This window comes from Tupaia chinensis, unplaced genomic scaffold (genome assembly GCF_000334495.1).
Source record: "Tupaia chinensis unplaced genomic scaffold, TupChi_1.0 Scaffold000119_1, whole genome shotgun sequence".
NCBI classification, from domain to species: Eukaryota; Metazoa; Chordata; class Mammalia; order Scandentia; family Tupaiidae; genus Tupaia; species Tupaia belangeri.
The window spans coordinates 2,840,321-2,855,626 of record NW_006159585.1 but is presented as its reverse complement, the minus strand read 5'-3'; the positions used below and the strand labels follow the sequence as shown (position 1 = coordinate 2,855,626).

The following is a 15,306-nucleotide window of genomic DNA, read 5'->3' as shown; positions in this document are numbered from 1 at the left end:
TACTTCCCTATTTTGGAAACTATGAACAAAGCTACCATAAATATCTGTGTACAGGTCTGTGAACATCAGATAACATGTTTATGACACATATAAATAAGATACAGAAAAAAAATGGGGGCCTTGCCATAGGGCACATGTGTTCGCCTGAGAGAAACAGAGAAAGTAAGAAAGCAACCCTTATGGGGGAATGGTCATGCTATATCCTCTATTCTACTCTCAGGGTTTCGGGCACACACGCATATATACTGATTCTAATTTTCAAGTTGCTAGGTCAAAGATTCAAATCATGTTTGGCCATGTGAGAAATTAGCACCTTAACCACCATGCCACCTGTGGTCCCTGATGCAGAGTAGTATTTTAATGAATTCAATAACCTAGTAAGAGATCAGAAGAGTCATTATTTATATATTTTAAATATGGAGAATGAGGTCTATATGACAACTCAATAAAATAAATATCTGGATGGTTCAATGTACTTTTAAGTAGCTATTTTAAAAATATGTGTGCAGCATGTATTTGGGATTGGAGCTGAGTACAGATTTAGAGAAAGGCATTGAAAAAATACTGGTAGTGCCAAGGCTGGATCCCCCATATCTGGATTTCATCAAATACAAGCTCTGCAGTTATCTGGAATTTTATTTTTCAGCCATTGAATGAAGACTTATATTTAGTTGAGTATATCTGTGGGAAAGCTCAACCTTCTCTTTTACTCAAAAGGTTTATCAAGCCCTCCTTCCAACTATAAACTGAACAACCCCTGACATAAATTTTTCTAAATGTAATTTCTTTTTTTTGGAGAGTTTTTTGCTATAGGGCGTGTGCATTCGCTAGACAGACAGAGAGAGACAGAGAGATAGAAAGCGAGAAATCACCCCTCAGGGGGGGATGGCCACACCACAATCCCTTCTCCTTCATTCTCCTCTCATGATCTTGGGCACGCATGCACGCACACGCACCTGGCATGAGTTTAAGCCACCAGGTCCAGGACTCGAACAGCGGTCGACTACGTGGGAATCCAGCAACATAGCCATTACACTAGCTGCTGGTCCCAACTAAATGTAATTTCTTAATTGTGTCTATTTCTGGTGATATTTTAGCATCCCTTCTAGAATTATACCCCAGACAGCTGTCCTATTCCTTAATATAGATCTCTGTTTATGAAAGCTTAATACGGCAGAGGTAAAAGAATTTCTTTTTATTATTTTTTAATTTGGTGCTTTTTTCAAGGTAGGCAGCATAATGGAGAATGTAGGCCCAGTTATGAAGATCTAAAATACCAGGCTCTGTTAATGTGTATGGTTATCATATAGTAAATGTCTAACAAGATGATTATTCTAGATTTTGTTTGCTGGTTCTTAAAAAGTCCTTCCTTTCTGTGGTTGGCAGATAATGTGCTGGACTCCCACATTACTAACCGTAGTTCAAATCCCTGACCTGGTGGTTTGCTTTCTCTCTCTCTCACTCTCTCTCTCTCTCCTCTCCCTCTCTGTTCATATTAAACTAAACAAATAATAAAATATTTTTTAAAAATGTTCTCACTTTTCTTTACATTTTAAGAATTACAAAACCAAGTTATCACATAGGATTCAAGTCTTTTAGTAAATATTGTAGTATTAAAATGAACATAATTACAATAAAATTAAAGCTAAGTTAAAATTCTGATTTGGGGTATTTTTTAGTATGCTATTTTTTCCTATGGCTAACTTTGATTTAAAAACAAATTTTGCAAATTATTTATAATAGAATGATAATAGGCAATTCAAATAAAGAATAGCCATGTTTCCTTTTTTATAAGGAAGACAGGCATTTAGAATAGGAAGGCAATATATCAATAGCTTTAAAATATCATGAAGCTCTCATTTTATAAACTTAAACCATTCAAGTTAGATGAGCATCCCAAGGTCATAATAGTGTAGCCAGAAATGATGTCAAAATTACTCAGCTTCTCCTATTATAGCATAATGCATAATACAATAATTCCTGAACATGTGAATATATTTAATCACTCAAAAGAGACTGATCATTTGGAGGAGGTGAGAGGAGGTTTTCTTTTTTATTTCTTTAAATATGTGTCCTTTGTGGAAAGCGAAACTTGACTTTAATAGCACAAGGACAAATCAGGTTAAGAAAGTGGTGATTCATAGCCTTACTTGAGAGTATTCAATGTAATAAAGCATAAATAGCAATACAATCTAATGTACTTTCTATTTTTCTGTCCCTTTGTTGTCAACACACATGCCTACTTATGTTACATGAGATAGAGTGTGTGTGTTTATCTTCTGTAATTATATGTATAAATGTTTGATAGCAGTATACATTTTTAAAAGGAAGCTTGTCAATAATGTGTCCATCACAAAATGACTTTTTTTTTTTAGCTTTAAGGCACATTTGCCATTCACTAACTCATTGTAAAAGATACAGATCACTGATTTTCCAGTTAGGACCTTGGAGAAACAGTACCTTTCTTCAATTACAGACCTAGTGAATTAAAATATCCAAGAACATAGGTCTGTCACCATGACAGAGATGTCAAGGAATTAAATATCTCTATATTAGGCAGTCAATCATGAATCTACTTTATTTCCTTGCAAGAAAATAATGTAAATAATCCCATAATACTGTAATAATGATATAAATAATATAATCTACATAGAGTAGAATGAAGCTGGCAAGTTAGCATGTGGTAGAGGGAAGAAATACTATTTCTAAGGAGGTTAATTAAATTGACTTAACTACTACAACTACATTTTGTGGATACACTAATGTTTAGTTAGTAGAATGTCTTCATATGTTAATAACTGAAGAAAATCATATGCCTGACCAGCCCCATAGCTTAGTGGTTAAGAGAGCTAGGTCCAATATGGCTTGCCACAGTTCAAAATCCAGCCCTGGTGGCTTGAAAAATATGACAGCCATGCTCATGCACATGCCCAAAATTCCAATAGGATGGAGAAATGGTGAAGAGATTGCTGTACGATCATGTCTCATTTGGGAAATCTTTCTGGTGAGGGCACGTCCTTTGGTAATTAACCAAAAAAAGACCGTAAGTCATTTATTTTTAAAAGAGCAAATATTAACTTATTTGTATAACAAACAAAACTGAAATACTGTTTATTATATTAAAATAAATTTTAGATTTTTAATACTTTTAATTAAAAAGTGACCTTTAAGAGAAATTTTATGTTCACGGCAGAACTAAGTGTTAAGTATAGAAAGTTATCAATTCCCCGTGTTCCCCCCCCCACACACACACACAGAACATCATTATCCCCCAGAATCCATAGTTTACATTAGGATTCATTTTTTGGTATCCTGCATTCTATAGGTTTTAACAAATATATAATGGCATGTATCCATCATTGTGTACCATATTGAATAATGTCACTGCATGAAAAAATCTTCTTCATTCTTCCTGTTCTTCATCCCTCTCCTTGAACTCTTGACAACAACTTATCTCTTACTGTCTCCGTAGTTTCCTTTTCAGAATATAATGTGGTCAGAATCATGCAGTATGTAACATTTTCAGATTGGCTTTTTTCACTTAGTAATATACATTTAAGTTTTCTCTACATCTTTTCAAAACCTAATAGTTCTTTTATTTATCTAAGTTATAATTTTTGCTGAAGACTGTAATGTGCTCACCAGAGAGAGACAGAGAGAAAAGGGAAGCAAGAAAGCATCACCCTTTGGAATTGGTCATGCCACAATCCCTTCTCCTCCATTTCCCCATTTTCTTGGAATTTGGGACACACACACACACACACACACACACACACTCTCAGTGTCTTTCAAGCCACTGGGTCTGGGACTAAACTGCACAGTTGGCCATGTGGGATCCAGCTGCCTTAACCATCATGCCACCAGCTAGCCCAATAGCTCATTTATTTATTTTATTTTTTTTTTGGAGAGATTTTCACTGTAGGGCACGTGCACTCACCAGATAGACAGAGAGAGACATAGAGACAGAAAGCAAGAAATCACCCCCCAGGGGAGATGGTCACGCCGCAATCCCTTCTCCTCCATTCTCCTCTCGGGATCTTGGACACACACGCACACGCACCCGGCGTGAGTTTTAAGCCACCGGGTCCGGGACACGAACCGCAGTCAACTACGTGGGAGTCCAGCGACATAGCCATTACACTAACTGCTGGTTCCCTAGCTCATTTATTTTTGATGGTCAATAATATTCCATTATCTGCATGCATCACAGTTTTATTTTTCCATTTACCTAAAAGACAACTTGATTCCTTCCAAAGTTTGGCAATTATGTATACAGCTTCTATAAACATCAATATGCAAGTGTTTGTTGTGAACATGTTTCCAACTCATGTGGGTAAATACCCAGGAGCTTAATTACTGGCTTGTATGGTTAAGAATATGTCTAATTTTATAAGAAACTGTCAAACTCTCTTCCAAAGTGTATGCACTATTTTGCCTCCCCTCTACCGCCCAGTGATGAAGAAGAGTTTCTTATATTACAGTTTGTGCCAGCATTCTTTTCAGTGTTTTGCATTTTTGCTATTATAATTTTTGTGTAGTAGTATCTTATTAAGGCTTAAATTTGTAATTCACTAATGATGTGATGTCGAACATCTTTTCATGTTCCTTTGACAATTGCATATCCTGTTTGGTGCTTCGCCCGTTTTTAAAATCAAGTTATTAATCATCTTATGGTTGAGTTTTTAAAGTTATTTATAAATTTTGGAGTTCTTAAAATATTTTAGATACAAGTGCTTTATCAGATATATCTGGCAAATATTTTCTTCCAGGCCATGGTTTGTCCTCTATTCCTTTGTATTGTCTTCATAGAGCAGTTCATTATTATTTTAATGAAGTCTAAAATATCAATTATTTATTTCATAGATCATGCCTTTAGTGGTATATCTAAAGGGTCATTGCTGTACCCAAGGTCATGTAGGTTTTCTGTTACGTTATCTTCTAAGAGTTCTATAGTTTTGTGTCTTAAATTTAGATCTATAATTTACTTTGAATTAGTTTTTATGAAAGATAAAAGGTCTGTGTCCAGAATTTCTTTTTTCTTTTTGCTTCTGGCAATTTAGTTATTCTAGCACCATTTGTTGAAAATACTACTTATTGCTTTTGCTCCTTCGTCGAAGTTCAGTTGATTATATCTAAGCAGGTTAATATTGGGTCCTTATGGGAACCAGCAGTTAGTGTAATGGCTATGTCGCTGGACTCCCACGTAGTCGACAGCGGTTTGCATCCTGGACCTGGTGGCTTAAAAGTCACACCGGGCATGTGTGCATGTGTGCTCAAGATCCTGAGAGGAGAATGGAGGAGAAGGGATTGTGGCGTGACCATCCCCCCTGGGGGGTGATTTCTCGCTTTCTGTCTCTATGTCTCTCTCTGTCTGGCGAACGCACGCGCCCTATAGTGGAAATCTCTCTAAAAAAAAATAAAAGTTAAAATATTGGGTCCTTATTATATTCCATTAATTTATTTTTTTATTCTTTCAAAAGTACCTTATTACATTGATCATTGTAACTTTATAATAAATCTTGTAATTGGGTAATGATAGTCCTTTGACTGTTTCTTCTTCAGTATTGTGTTGGCTATTCTAGCTATTTTGATACTTCCTATAAATTTAAGAATCTAATTATAAATATCCACAAAATAGCCTTCTAGAATTTTGATAAGCATTACATTGAATCTACAGACTGATTTGGAAAGAATTTACATCTTGATGATTTGGAGTTTTTCTGTGACATGAACTCTCTACTTATTTAGTTCTTTTTGCCTGTAGTTTTTTTTTTTTTCATATAAAACTGATATATATATTGTTAGGTTTATACATAAGTGTTTTATTTGGGGAATGCTAATGCAAATTATAATGCATTTTTAATTTTAATTTTGACTCGTTCATTATTGACATAGGAAGTATTCCTTCTCTTTCTATCCTCTGTAAGAGAATGTAAAGAGTTGGTTAAAGTCTTCATTAAATGTTCAGTAGAATTTCCCAGTGAACCTATTTTTACCTGGTACTATTAGTTTTGAAACATTATCAATTGTTGATTCAATTTTTAAAAATAGATTTAGGTCTATTCAGATTGCTTACTTCTTATGTAAATATGGGCAAATTGTGTCATTCAAGGAATTGGTCCAGTTTTTCTAGATTGTTCCATGTGCAGGCATAAAGATTTTCATAGTATTTATTATCCTTTTATTATACATGAGATCTGTAGTGATGCCCCATCTTTAATTTCTGAAATAAAATTAGTAGTGATTTATATTTTCTCTTATTTTTTTCTTAGCCAGCCTGGTTAGAGGTTTGTTTATTTTATTGAAATTTTCAAGGAAAATGGTTTTTATACTTTTTTCTATTAATTTCCTAGTTTTAGTTTCATCGATTTCTGCTCTATTTTGTTGTAGTTGTTTGCTTTGAATTTAATTTTTGTCTCTTTTTCCAGTTACCTAAGTAGAAGCCTAGGTTATTGCTCTTATTTCTTTCTAATATATGTGTTCAGTGCTAGTAAATTTCCCTTTATGGTCTGCTTTTGTTGCATCTCACACATTTTGTTTTAATTTTAGTTACTTCACATTTTTAATTTTTTCTTGAGATTTCTTTTTTGCTCATGTGTTATTTAGAAGTGTTTCACTTAATCTCCAAGTACTTTAGGGTTTTTCAGCAATGTTTCTGTTATCAAGTTCCAGTTTAATTCCACTGTAGTTTGTGACTGGCCATTATATGATTTATGTTATTTTAAATTTAGTAGAGTGTGTATTATAAGCCAGAATATGGTTTATCTGAGGGAATGCTCTATGTGAGCTTGAGCAGAATGCATAATCTGCTGTTGTGAGATGAAGTAGTCTATAAATGTCAATTACAGCCAGTTGATTGATGGTGCTATTGAGTTCTACTATGTCCTTACTGATATATTCTCTGCTGAAGTTTACCATTTCTGATAAAGTGGTGTTAAATTCCCCAGCTATAATAGTGAATTTATTTATTTTCCTTGTGGTTATATTAGTTTTTACTCTTAGAACACATTATAACAGCAAATTTACCACACGAATGAAACCAATTGTACTTACAGTGATAGATATCTAGGTATATGTTAGTATAAAGAGAAAGTTAAAATCATTTAAATGACAGATCATCTTAGTCTTTTTGTACTAAGGTACTAAATAAAGTACTGAAAAAAGGTAAATTTCCTGTCTCATTTGATTTGCTCTAGATAAGACAAGTGAATCTGGTGGAGCATATAACAGAAAAATATCATTTTTCTGGATGTTTATGAACCATAGCAGCCACTCATTTGATAGTGATAATGTAACTAGATCTGCAAATTAAGGACAGACTAATTCATAGAATCACAGAACCAGCTGGTCTACATATAGAAATAATTTAGAACTCTACTACCTAGTTTATTATTAAAATCAAATATTACAACATGACATAAATGTAATCAATAATTTTCTTGGCCATTATCTAAGAAGAAATTAATATAAGAGATTAGGCCTCTCTCTCCCATGTGTAGGGCATAGATTTGAAAATACTTTCTTTAGGTTCATGTTTTGAGCCAACAAAGTAAATTATCACTATATGATATGGTGACAGCATTTGGAAATATTGATCAATCTCCTAATATTTCCCTTTAATTAGTTGGCAAATAATTGGGAAAACTAAGATTCCCTGGGGACTATTCTACGTTTGGAGTCATACTAAGAGACATAAAGTAAAAGGAGAGAATCTTCCAACATGTTCCAAACAGGCAGTTATAAGGTGAAAAGCTTAATGCCCTATTACATGATGGCTTCTTAGTTTTTTGCTTTCTATTTCTTCTATGTTAACTTGCAAGAGGAGAAACTGAATTTTTAGTGACCTGACTGATTGTTGATACAGTCTTATGTCATTCTGATACATTAATTCTTTAATATTTCATTGGCTGTAGGTTATAGGGAAGAATGATTTAGTATGATAAAATCTTGCCTAAAATGAAAACATGCTATTCTGTAAAGGACTATTATTAGATATCAAGAAGGTTCTTGTTTCCATTGTTACATATTATTTCATCTCAGGAAAAAATCTGCCAGTTGCTTAGCATCAGAGAAGCTGATAATGTCAAAAATGTTGAACAATGAAAAACCAAAAATCTCCCAGGAAGCTACAGAATTATGCATTGCTTTTTGCAAAATGGGTTCATAATAATGGTTTCTCAAGAGTCGTTCTCTGACACATTTATGTATCAACTACCATTGAGGTTACATAATAAGTTGAAAGTTCTGAACTTTGAGAATATTTAAATATTGCTTATTGCTTCTGAACAGATTTTCATCTTAAAGTCTTCATAAATTCCTGCATCTCTCAGTGTTACAGCCAATGCCACACAGAACATATTTGCTACCTCATCTCAACTGTAGAACCTGCCTTCATCTCAACTCAAGGGGGAAAAGAAGTAAAAACTATTAGACCCATAGTATATTAATTATCTGGGAGCAATACTATTTGTTTTGTTTTGCTTATTAATTTTGCTATAGGGCACATATACTTGCCAGAAAAACAGACAGAGAGAAAAAGTGTGTGTTACTACCCCAGGGGGGATGGCCATGCCATAATCCCGTCTACTTCATTCTCCGTTTGGGATTTTGGACTCACACCCACGTGCAACCAGTGTGTTTTTCAAGCCATTGGGTCCAACAATGTGTTTGGCCATGTGGGAGCCAGCTGCCTTAACCACTATGTCCAACTGCTTTAACCACTTTATAACCTAGTTGACCCAGCTAGTAGCAACCTTAATAGTAGCAATGCTAAACTCATCAGTTAATATCAATTGGTAACCTATTGAATGCCAAACATTTCTATAAATAAAGGTAAATATATGAACATATGTATTAACAAAACTACACACACACACACACACACACACTGTTAATCCTTACAACCAAACATGTAATCTATTGTTATTTTGCTAAAAAGAAGGAAACTAAAGAAATAATTCAATATCTTTCCTAACTTTTATAGATAATGTTGGCATGTTTGAGTCTAATCAAGATCTGACTCCAAGTCCAGGCTTTTTTATACAGTATTTTACAGCTTTTTTTTTTAAGTTTTTATTTTATGAAGAGAAATATATAGAAAGAAGAGGAGAGAAAAAGAAGGAGAGAAACAAGCACCCTCAATAGGGTCTTATCCCATGATCTTTCTCACAGCCTTCCCAGCCAGCAGGGATCACAAACACACACCCAGCATTTAGAGCTGGACTGAGCACTGAATTCTGATCTTCCACATGATGTCCAGTATTATAGAGTGTGGTGCTATAACTGCATTGTGGCAGCTGGGCCTTCCAATTTTCAATTTCTTTTACCTCTATATAGTTCTACTATTTAAAACGTCTGAATTTTTTTTTAAGTTTTATTTTATTTTTCCTGAAAAACAGAGAGGCAGAGTACCTCCAATGGGGTCTCAATATACTGTGATGCTATTTTACCAGATCTCCAGTTCCTACAGATTTTGGGAACCCATGTGCATACCCATTGTGTTTCCAGACTGACTCTGAGATCTAAGCCCATGATTGGCTGTGTGGTTTCTAGCAATGCAGTGCAGTATGCTATAAACTGTGCTATCTAGGACAGCCTGACACTGTATTTATTATTATTATTATTATAGAGAGATATTTTTGCTAGAGGGTGCATGTGCTCACCAGAGAGAGAAAGAGAGAGAAAGAAAAAGAGAGACAGAAAGCAAGAAATCACCTCCACCCTCCCCCATCAGCGGGGATGGTTGTGCTGCAGTACCTTCTCCTCCATTCTCCTCTTGGGACTTTGGGCATGAACGCACATGTTCCCAGTGTATTTTAAGTTGCTGAGTCTGAGACTTGAACCATGGTCAACTATGTGGGAGCCCAGTGATGTAACCATTACACCATCTCCTGGTCCCTGTAATTTTTTTTTAATGTATAACTTAATATAATCAAAATGGCAATTCTACCCAAATTAATCTACATATTTAACACAATTCCAATCAAAGTACCAGAGACATTCTTCAAGATCTAGAAAAGACAATGATTGTATTGTCTGGAATCATAAAAGTCTTAATATTGCCAAAGCAATCCTGCACAAGAAGGGTGGAGTGGGCAGCATCTCACTTCCTGACCTGAAAATATACTATAAAGCTGTGATAATCAAAACAGCTTGCTATTGGCATAAAAACAGACATGTGGACCAGTGGAGCAGAATAGAGACCCCAGAAATAAACTCCAAAACATACAGTCAAATGACTTTGACAAAGGTACCAGTGAATCCAGTGGGAAAAGAAGACCAAAATTTTTAAGGCAAAAACCACAAGCTAGAGTCAGGAGGCAGAAGACATATTATTTGTTTGGGGATAATCGTTGGCTACTAGGGTTAATAACAAAAATTGCCTAACTCTGAAGTTGGGCAGACAGTCTCTGGACACAAGTCCTTGCAAAAGTTCATGTGTCATGTTGCAATGATCTTTGTGCAAGGCTATTAATTCTGGCAGAATAACAGTTCTTGTTATTAAGCCACTAGCATGAGAAAATACCTTCTCCTTGGCCAACCCAGCTCAGTTTTGTCAGGGCTGACAAATATGGCTCTATTTTGATTCTAAAAAACTTTCATAAATCATGTTTTAAAATGAATTAAATGGAAAGAGACATTAATCTTAAACATATATATAATTTTGTTACTGAAATGATTTTGTCTACATCATATTTTTATAGTATACCAGTCTTTCCAATTTCTTTTTTTCTAAAAGCACCCTTGATTATTTAGGACTTGCACTCTGTCATCCTTCAGAAATGTATGTGGCACTGAGGTCTTGCAAAGAGAAAAATAGTGGACCTTTCATGGACTTTTCTCATTCAGCGAAATTTGGGGGACTACACTATTTCATAATTAGAAAACAGTCAGTTCTTGGGACCAGCAAATGACATAAAGGTTATATCACTGAACTCCCATGTAGTTGACTGTGGTTCAAATCCTGGATCAGCAGCTTAAAACTCGAGCCAGGTGTGTGTGTGTGTGCCCAAATGCCCAAAATCCTGAGAGGAGAATAGAGAAAAAGGGACCGCGGTGTGGCCAACCCCCTGGGGAGTGATTTCTTGCTTTCTGTTTCTCTCTTTCTCTGGTGAGTGCACACACCCTCTAGCAAAAATCTCTCAAAACAAAAACAAAACAAAACCAAAACCAAACCAAAACAAAAAAACCACCCAAACAGAAACAGTCAATCTTACTACCACTATAATTTGTAGTTTAGTTTTCATACTTCCCTTCTATCATTCGCTACATCGGTTCATTTCATTTGTTATATTAATGCTCTGCATCAAAACTTATGTTAGCATTCATTATGTGACACAGAATAGTCTGCCAAACCACTCACATAATGGATAGATTACATTATATTACGAAAAGGCAATAAAATGACGTACCTGGTACCCTCTCACTTCTAAGTCACAGCAATTCACACAATGTCCCTGATATACTGGCAAGACCAACTTGGCCATGAGCAACACTTACAGACTTGGCACTGGAAACCTTATTCCATATGGAAACAAAATAGCTATAATATTGGTTCATAAAATTTAAACAACTCAATTTATTAATGGTCTAGCTTTTCCTATTTTTCTATCTATAATATAATATTTTTTATTGTTACTGGAGTCTATACCTTACCAATTGTGACTAAGATCACTGTATTATTATTCAGCTCACAACACAATTATTAAAATTGGTTTAAAATATTCATCTCTCTCTTGTTTGATGGAAATTTTGTGATGCTTTTGATAGGAAACAAACACAGCAACTGACAGAGATGAAAATGTATTTCAAAACTTATACTTTTAAAATGTAGACTTTAATCAGCAGCTTATCATGGAAAATCGCTGGCAGCAGTAAATCAAAGATTACTACTTTGACTTAATTCTCCAATTCATCCAAAGGAAAAATTGTAAAGAGTTCATTTTAAACAAAGAATCACATTTAATTAATTAATAACACATCCTGCTTACTAATAAAATGTTTCCTAAGGAGAAGACAATGAGATTTTAAATTCATACCCTTCCATGATCATTTCAGAGCTCCAACATAATCAGTTTCTTCCATATCCAGTGTTTTGCAGATGTGTAAAGTTTCTAAAAAGTGGGAGCATTAGTACCATAAAGCTATGGAATTAACTAATAAGCCAAAATCCTAGAAATTATATATTCAAATGAGTTTTAAATCTTTCTAAAATATCTTGTATTTTAAATGACTTGAGTTGTTGGTCTTTAATACTCATGTGAAAAGTCCAATGCAATGAAAACTGGTAGAATATTATTGCTATCCCACCAGCCCTGTCCTCTAATAGAAGATTCATGGAAATGTATTTGTAATATTTTTAGTATAGTCCCAGTGTGGATTCCAATTGACTGTTTTCTAATAAGGTGTATTCCCAACATTGTTTCTGTGAGTGGTTGATGTTTTTATCAGGGATGTAATTGAGACAGATGTGTCATCACTGAAATGAATGTTACTTACAAAAGCAGCAGAAAACGTTCTTGATTTGTCTTTGTTTTCCACTTCTCTGTCTATGCTCTCATTTTATCTTACTGCCAAGTCATAGCTCTGATAACCAGTTGTTACCTGGCTTTGAGATGAAATAGTAACAAAAGCAATTCAATATCACAACTAACTTTAGAGTCAGTCCAATAGTGTGATCTAACGACTATCAATCCATCCATTTTAGTAAGCTTGGGGAGCACAGTTTCAGTGAGAAGCAGTAGTCAAAGGTTTTGTCGATTTGTTAAAATGTGAACTGGAATGAAGGAGGTAGCAGTTTTAAGTACAGATGACCTTTAAAGAAGCCTTACTGTTAAATAGAGGAAGATTGTTAAGGTAGAATTCAAAAGTATCCTGATGAGATATCCACTGATTGCATTATAGCAATCAGGTCTATTCTTTGGAAGTTTTACAAATCTCTAACTTTCCTGAACCAAAGTCTTTATTCTGCATTCTGTTTCCTCAGGCCTGCCAGATGACATTTTACTCATCTGACAAATTAACCTGTGCCGTGTGGATAATAGCAGGTTACTGGATTACTATTCCAGGTAACATAATGATACACTCAGAAGACTCTCTGGAAGTTTCAAATGAAAACCTTTAACAATGAGGGCAGGAATGAGGAATGAATATTGAGAATAGCATCTCTGGAATGACACAGGAGAGCTATATAATAACAACAGCCATAATGTGGAGAAAATATGATGGAAGGCTACCAATTCTGTTGAAAGTTAGATCTTAAGATTCTTTTATTTCCTTCAGGGTTACTTATGGATATTTCCAAGGGGAACTTTTCTTAGATGACTAGTGTTGCCCTGTGTGTCTCATAGTTATGACCTTACTGTTGACATTAAGGAAGAGAGAAAGGGTGATTTCCTTTGAGGGTCTGTACTCTTTTAGCTGAGAGAATTCAACAGAAAATCCATGGAGACGGGCAACCTCAGAAGACATGTAAGGTTCAAGAGTCTTGAATTCTCAGGAGAGACCGCTTAGATCCATGGTGACCCTTATCTTCTTAGGAAAGCCTATGAGATTCACTGTCATGTTCGATCTTTAAACTGATGGGAGTGTTAAGAATGTTTTTCTAAGCTAGGTCTTAAGATAGGGCCATGCTTAATATTGTGAGATCTATATTTTGGGTGTTTTTGATTATTACATAGAACTGTATTGGTTTACAAACTTTTAAAACTTTTTAAAAATCTGAATGACTCCCAAACTTCTCTAATGATAACTTTTTACATGGTAGAAAGGACATTACTCTTGTGTTAATGAGTTCCATTGTTTTAGGGATGCCATTTAACAATTGGGGGATTCTAATCAGAAAATAATAGTAGAGACTAATCATCTTTATGGTCTATTTTTTAGAAGTAGTAGTTGTATTAGAGACAAAAATGAATCCTTTGAACAGAAGCATTCTGGGAAATCAAACTTCATGGTATTTGGGATCACTCGAGATTTGAATAAAAACTTTCTCCTTTTTATATGCCTGGAATCATTAAATGTTATTGCAAAGAGGATTATTTACATATTTACAAATTCATGTATTTCTGAAAATAACATTGGGGCTTCCTACTGAGAGAAAAGATTTGCTTTTCTTCTCTATGTTGGACAAAGCAAAAGGAAATCAGAAAATACTCGAGCATTCACCTATAGCAACCAATTTGCAAAAGTGCTATCTGGAATCTGTCTCCTGCTGAGGCTCTGATGTCCAATTTCTTCAACAGAGGATTTACACATGAAGTATGATAATGTTTGGCAAGAAAATTAACATAGTCATAAATGGAACAAATAAAGAGTACCTCGAATTAACTACAGAGCAATTACAATGACATTGTGCACTGTGCAATAGTCCATTAAGCAATATTAGATCACCAGCTTCCTCTATTCCTGGCTTTATTGTCAGGAACAAAACTAACTTAGCTCTCATAGCATTTTGTGTAGCATTCTGGGTTTTACATATGCTAGCACACCAGGTCTGCCGGAGCTACTGAAATGCATTTAGAAACCCAAACACACAGACACACACATCAATGCAAATTCCAATGCATTTGTCTATTTGTAATTCAAAAGTGTTCTTATTTTGTAACTTGCAAGCGTAGAACCATTGGTATTTAGACATACAGTGGAAATATTTTCTATAATTCTTAGATAATTATTTTCTTATTATAACTGTATAATGTGCACATATATGATTCCATATATAATAATATTACATTCATATATATAATGAGTTTTTAAGAAATCATAGGGAGATCTTTTTAAGGCAAAAGATATCACACTATCAAATGCCCTGCTATCAAAATGCTTCCAAATAGAACTTTATCCAAATTCTCCTGAATGATATCTTTATTTCATTTGAAAATGCTCAAGGCAAAACAAACTTATAGCTCTCCCTGATCTATAATTTCAAAATAAAAACTTTCTTTGTCTAGAAGACAAATATAACTTTTCAATTTTATAATTCTTTTTTCTTTATTTCATTTCTGTATGAAAAAAAACAGTACTAATATACACACGTACCCAGATATACTTAAAAATGTAAGCTCATGAAGGACTCTATACATATTTATCACTGTGTCTTTAGCATCTATATCAGTTTCTGACACAGAGGAACTGCTCAATAGACATGTGATTTATACTGGGGTAAGATGTCTACTCGGAAGGCCAGGGCTAGAGGCAGGTATTGTCAAGGAAAACCCTTACTTATAAAACATTGACAGTCATACAGTTATCCCCTTGTTAACGACCTTGCTAGGCACTGTCAACTTCATTGAAATGCCGGGGGGA

The 15,306-nt window shown here is 34.6% G+C and overlaps 1 protein-coding gene across 1 annotated transcript in view; it reads left to right on the top strand.

The window, feature by feature from the left end:
- Positions 1 to 15,306, top strand: part of RIT2 (Ras like without CAAX 2) — a 408,000-nt gene that overhangs the window by 235,949 nt on the left and 156,745 nt on the right. The window lies entirely within an intron of this gene.